Raw genomic sequence first — 7,154 nt, 5'->3', positions numbered from 1 at the left:
GGCTTGCCACATTAACTGCCGGCTGACTGGACTCGGGAACGGCCGGCTTTCTTGACTCGGGAACTGCCGGCGGAGGGGTTCCGGATCAGAATCGGAGACTCTCCAGACACCGGATGACTGTCTCCTTCCAGTCGAGGTCGGTGGTGTCTGGGAGCTCCGTGGGATGATGGAATGTCATTCCGATCCGGAACAGCATTGCGAGGGTTTCCCCCTCGAGGGAGCTGGTGAGGGCGAGTGGCACAAACGCCCTTGCAAAGACGATGGGGTCTAGGCTCGCGCCGCTTACTTTTTGGTCCGGTATTCTGTCACGATCTGCTACGGTACGGGAACACGGCGCAAGGAACGAGGAGACCAAGAGTACAGAAACCAAGGAATTTATTCCTCTTCACGGGGAATCACACGTAGCACTGTAGACACAAACAATACCGGACGCTGGAGCACACACAGGGAACACTATTTATACATACAGGAGGAGGGTATGATGAGACACACCTGGGAGCAATGAAACATCATGGGAAACACCTGAGACAAATTAAACATGGGAAAGGAAGGCACATGAGGAAAACAACCACAAAACACGGAACAGAGTCTGACAGACATTGTAATTTCTTACATTATACTAAACAGTTTTAATTTTACATAATGATCATTTAAAAAAGATAAATAGTTTCCGTTAGGAACAGTAATAGTATTAGCATCAATACAAAACATAAACAAATACTTTTTGCACAAGATAAATAACAACAGATTACACATCGAACTGTGCCTAGAGAAAATCCTGTTAGAAAGTTGTCCCTTTGGAAAGTATTTTCATAGTTTCACAGTAATATTACCTCATCCATAGCAAACTTTATGATGACACTGTAGTGTATTAAAAAGGGTACGATATGTTAAGATATAATGGTTTAATAAACAACACTACACTGTTATAGGCTCTTATAAATGACAGTTGTGTTTGGTTAAAATCTGTGGCATATATAAAGGAAAGGGGAGCTACAGCGCCCCCAGATATCAGTTGTATGTGCTGGTATTCGTATAAGAAGTTGTGTTCTCAAAGTCTGTTAATAAAATTCCTATTCTGGACATGAAGCTGTTTTGGTCTGTGCTTAAAAGTGACACTTCCTCATTCCTGTAACACGGTGTGGCTTCTCAGACACAACAATATGGCGACGAGGATGGGATTGGAGAGGAAGTAGCAAAAAAAAGTGAGTCGTACTTGAAGTAGGCTTAGACAAGAAGAAGATGCCGGTGTTCAGCACAGATTCGGGTCTGTGTTTCGTAGAGGCTAGCGAGAGCTTCAGAGACTACGAAGAGCATTTAGCACAATTTTTTGGAAGCCAACAGAATCAAAGAAGGCAAGCAACGCACTGTTTTTCTGTCCGTGGTAGGTGCAAAACCCTTCTCATTGCTTACGGACTTATTGGCACCGAAAAGACTGTCTGAGACACCACTAGTCGACTTTTTGAAAGTGCTCAGAGATGCTATGTACCAAAGAAAAACGTCTGAATGGGGAATCCCTAGCCGAATATGTGGCCGCATTAAAGGGATTAGCCTCAACATGCGAGTTTGGCGCTTCTTTGGAGGAACAGTTACAGGACCAGCTCGTGTACGGAATATGCAGTAAGGATTTACGAGCTTGGCTTCTGAGTGCAGCATAGTGGAGTGCACTATGCTGCAGTGGCCTAACGTATAGGACATTGTGAACCATTTTGAATGTACTGTTTCAAGTTTAAAAGCCTTTCAGCATGCACCGCTGAGAACCGACACCATGAGTTACGCTAAGCCAGGCAGAGAGCCCTCAGGAGCGGAGGAGAGAACGACAGGGAAGGGCAGATGAGATAAGAGCGAGTTAACCCCATGTTACCGATGTCTCGGAAAGGGACATACTGCCTCAAACTGCAAAAATATAAAGAATTTCAATGCCGAGCCTGTGACAAAAAGGGACATTTAGAACGTGCCTGCAGAAATGCCACTTCTCAGAAAAGACCGGGGAAAAATGCGGCTTCACAAAATCACGAGCCGCTAATAAGCCAGCTTGGGAACGCGACACGAGATTCATCTCAATGGAAGGGGGCAACGAGGGAGAGATCGTGCCACGGACAACAAAGAGAGTGTTGCACAATACTTCTAAAGATAACTGGAGTGCCGATCAGCTATCTCGACCACCAGACTCAGATGTAAGAGATGAGCTGAGCTGAACCAGCCCACGGTAGAGACTGAACTGCAACATTCAGAGACTGATAAGGACTATGGACTGTTTGCGTTAAAGGGGAACAGTGAGTATGTAAAACCCTACATGGTAATGATCAGATGTAATGGTGTTAAGGTAAAGAGGGAGGTTGATACTGGAGCAGCCCTGTCCATTATTTCAGAGACCTTGTACAGAAAGAGGTTCAAAAGATGTAAACTTCAGCCATGCAAAGTAACCTTGAGGATGTACTCCTCAGAACAAATTCCACTGTTGGGTCAGTTTCAGGTTACTGTGAAATGCAAGGAACAGACAAAAAACTGGTTTTACTGGTGTCTAAGGGTAAGGGGCCGAGCCACATGGGTAGAAACTGGATTCACCACTTACAGCTAGACTGGTCAAGAGTGAACCATGTATCTAACCCAGTAAGTGAGCTTACTGAGGAATATTCCAATGTGTTTAATTCAGAAAAGGGGGTAATTTCAGGGGTACGGGCCAAATTGCAAGTAATTGAAAGTGCCATTCCAAAGTTTTGCAAGAGTAGAACGGTGCCTTATGCCATGAGAGAAGCTGTTGACAAACAGTTACAATGGTTATAGAAGCAAGGTGTGATTACACCTGTTAAGTACAGCGAATGGGCGGATGTTACAAGGCCTGTCGAATGTAGTCTGTTATTTGGATGACATTCTGATCACTGGTAAAAACAAAAGTGAACATTGGGAAAATGTTGAGCAGATGTTTCAAAGGTTACAAGACAGAGGTATTAGAGTGAATAGGGACAAATGTGTTTTCTGTCAACCTCATGTAACCTATTTAGGGCACAGAATTGATCAGGAAGGCATGCACCCAGTACCGGAAAAGGTAGAGGCTATTGAAAATGCCTCCACACCCAAAAACGTGACTGAGCTTAGAGCTTTTTTAGCTTTGCTCTCGTATTACGGAAAATTCATAGAAAACTTGTCGACTGTAATTAAACCGATGACTGAATTATTACACAAGGACCGGCCCTGGCAGTGGTCAACATCATGTCAGGCGTCTTTTGAAGAAGCTAAAAAGCTTTTATCATCTTCAAAAGTGTTGACACATTTTGACCCTCAGTTACCGATAGTGCTGGCGTGTGACGCATCTGCATATGGACTAGGGGCAGTGATTTCTCATCAATTGTCTGATGGTGCAGAAAAACCGATTGCGTATGCTTTGCGCACCCTTAGCAAGTAGGAACTGTAGGAAACTTTTTCCTCGTCGAAGCAGAGACCAGGAGACTCTTGGGTATCTTCAGCAGAGTTCTTTATTGAGAACGCGCTGCGTGGCACTGCAGTCATCAAAAGCCTGACTAAGGCTTTACATTGTAGTTTATATACATTTTAAGGGGGCAGTGCTTAGAAATGGAGACAAAGCACCTGGGTGACTACCTTAAACAAAGCATGCAAATGAAGTACAGGAATCAGCCCGACACCGGCCTTTTCCCAGCCTTGATCTCATCAGCAAAACAGTGTCATTCAAATGCATAGGTGCTAATCCAATCAGTCTGACAGTCCTAATTCAATCAGTATAACTACTCAAAGATTGGGGCAGAGGCACCAAGAGCCATTACAAACAAAAGGTGATGGTCTCAGTAATCTGGTTCATTTGACTAACAATAAGAGAACAGGAACAGACAGGAACCTCTTGCTACACTTTGCTTAAGATAATAATTTGTCTGATGTAATTTACCTTAAATGCTAAATACAATGTACTTCACCTTAGTTTTTCATGTGATGCTATGTCAGAACATAGGATCAGCATATTTTAAACAGATTCTTAAATTTGTAATCCCACAGAACTGAACTATTCCCAAATTGAAAAATAAGCCTTGGGCATCATTTTTGGAATGCAGAAGTTTAGAGACTATTTGTACGGCCGAAGATTTTTGCTCATTGCTGACCACCAGACTTTGGTTAAGATTTTAGAACCAAAAAATGGGAGTGTCAGCTTTAGCAGCGGCTCGGTTGCAGAGCTGGGCATTGCTTTTATCAGAGTATCAGTATGACATCAGATATAAATCCTCTGCGGAGCACGCAAATGCCGATGGGCTTACGAGACTACCACTACGTGAGACCGGCCAAAAGTGTAATACAGAATTGAAGGTCTCATTTATTGAGGCAATTCCTATAGCTGAAAAAGACATCAAAATTGAAACTAAAAAAGACGAAGTTCTGAGGAAAGTGAAACTGTTCACACTGACGGGTTGGCATAGACGTCAAGAACTCACAGTCGAGGATGACTGTCTATTGTGGGGTTTACGGGTAATTGTACCAGACTCACTGAGACAACAACTCCTAAAAGAATTACATGAGTCTCATCTAGGGATGGTTAAGAGTAAAGCAGTAGCCCGAAGCCATTTTTGGTGGCCTAAATTAGATGACGACATAGAAAACATGATTAGCCAATGCAGAGTATGTGCATTACACCAAAATCAGCCTAATATTGTGCCTGTGCATCCTTGGAAATGGCCTGAACATCCATGGGAGAGAGTTCATGTTGATTTCTATGAAAAGGGAAAACACCAGTTTCTCTTAAGCATTGATGCTTATTCTCGTTGGCCAGAAATCAAGCTGATGACCACTATACTGCTAAAGCAACCATTGAGGTTATGCGTAGTATGTTTGCCAGCTATGGATTACCTAAAGTACTTGTTTCAGATAACGGACCTAAATTTGTTTCCAAGGAGTTTGAAACCTTTTTGGAAATGAATGGAGTAAAACATGTCAAATCAGCAGCCTATCATCCGGCCTCAAATGGGTTGGTGGAGCGATTGGTTCAAACCTTTAAACAGTCATTGGAAAAACAGAAAGAATTGGACATCACACTTCAACACCGTATTGACAGATTTTTATTCAGTTACAGAAATGCTCCCTTGACAGTCACAGGAAAACCTCCACCTGAATTGTTTTTGAAAAGAAAAATTAGAACGAGGTTGTCCCAGATACAACCACAGTTCTCTTCTCAAATGCAGGAAAAGCAACAAGTGCAACCATTAAGTTCAGCTCGTGTGAGAGTATTTTATCCACAGCAGAAGGTATTGGTGAAGCAGTTCAGGGGAGGGCAAGAGAAGTGGACGTTAGGGGAAACTGAGAGACCGTTAGGTCCGGTTACTTACCTTGTCTGGGTGGAGCGACAAGACCTATAAAAAGCATGTAGATCAGATAAGATCAACAAAATTAAAGGTTGCCGAGCAAGATGTGAAAGAACTTTCAGCAAAAAACTTGTGTGACGCTCCAGAAATGGGGTTAAGAGCAAGTGAAAATTCAGCAGGGGTACCAGACATATCTCAAGAGTCTGTGAATACTAGGCCTTTCCGTGTCAGAAGAGCGCCACAAAGGTTAAATCTGTAAAATACCATTCGATCTGGGTAAAGGTGTTGTTGATTTTGTTTTGTTGTTTGTGTTGTAGTAAATCAGCTCAAAAGGGAAATATTTATGACTAATTAGCCCCGGGGGTCATTTACGTCTCTTTGGAATGTGTTTGAAATTCAATGGTCAGACGAGAGTGGTGAAACTGTTTAGCATCTCCTTGATAGTGGGGCGGGGGGAACCATTGGCCATTTAGCACCCGCATAAGTGTAAAGTCTGTGACCAGGACTGTAATTTATATGCAAATGTCAAAAGCTAATAGGGTCTCTTAAGCCATAAAACCCCAAAGATCATGCATGATTCTACGCAGATGCTACAGTGTTTAGTGGTAAACACAGTGTATTTTCTTTTGGTAGAATGTTTTGAGTTTTGGGAAGTATTATTTTTCAGGGGAGGAATGTAGTGTATTAAAAAGGGCAAGATATATGCGTTAAGATATAATGGTTTAATAAACAACACTACACTGTTATAGGCTCTTATAAATGACAGTTGTGTTTGGTTAAAATCTGTGGCATATATAAAGGAAAGGGGAGCTACAGTGCCCCCCAGATGTCAGTTGTATGTGCTGGTATTCGTATAAGAAGTTGTGTTCTCTAATGGCGCTTTTCCACTGCGTGGTACGACTCGGCTCGGTACGGCTCAGTACGGCACGGCATGGTTCGGCTCGGCACGGTTTGCGTTTCCATTGCAGTTCAGTACCGCTTTAGAGTGGGCGGGATTATTCACATGTGGTTATAGTTGCGCCGCCTCTACTGCCGCGACTCCTGAAAAAAACGTTTTCATTCCGCGTTGCCCCATCAAGCTCTCGCTGGATCCGCTCCTCTGCTATCAACGAGAGGAACGTCTGTACTTCCGCAACAGACAACAAAACTTTTTGGTTGTTAAAAAAAGGTGCGCTCGTTCAAAACAGTTTTAATTTAATTTAAATCTAGCGGGTCTGTTGTGTTTGTGTCGCAAGTTCAGTGACGCAGGTAGTGACGATTCTCTCCAGCCAATCCGTGATCAGCAGAGTTTACACGTCACGTTTTGGTAACGGTATGGTTCACTTGGAACCTCAACCGAGGTGGTACTAAAAAAAGTACCAGGTACCAGGTACTGTACCCAGTGGAAAACCCCCCAAAAGTGAACCGTACCGAGCCGTACCGTGCCGCACCATGCAGTGGAAATGCACCATAAGTCTGTTAATAAAATTCCTATTCTGGACATGAAGCTGTTTTGGTCTGTGCTTAAAAGTGACACTTCCTCATTCCTGGAACACGGTGTGGCTGCTCAAACACAACAGACACCATTACAAAGCAACTCACTTAAAGTTACCACTATTCTCGTTTTTCTTTTCCAACTACTATGGTGCCCTGCTCCTGATAGTGAGTCTGTCTAGCCTCCCACTGCATTCATTTCTTGGAAAAAGGCAAACATTTGATGGCAGGCTGAAAAAAGCCAGTATTGATATCCGCAGCTTAGAAGTGTTCAAATACAGCCTGAACGTATTTACCTCACACTTGCTGCACTTTCATGTTTAATCCCTGATTAAGCATCAGACAACACAGGTAAATAGACTATTGTATGCGACACTA

The sequence above is a fragment of the Sinocyclocheilus anshuiensis genome, unplaced genomic scaffold, assembly GCF_001515605.1.
Source record: "Sinocyclocheilus anshuiensis isolate Anshui unplaced genomic scaffold, SAMN03320099.WGS_v1.1 scaffold436, whole genome shotgun sequence".
In the NCBI taxonomy this organism is placed as follows: domain Eukaryota; kingdom Metazoa; phylum Chordata; class Actinopteri; order Cypriniformes; family Cyprinidae; genus Sinocyclocheilus; species Sinocyclocheilus anshuiensis.
Note: the sequence above shows the minus strand (reverse complement) of the source record.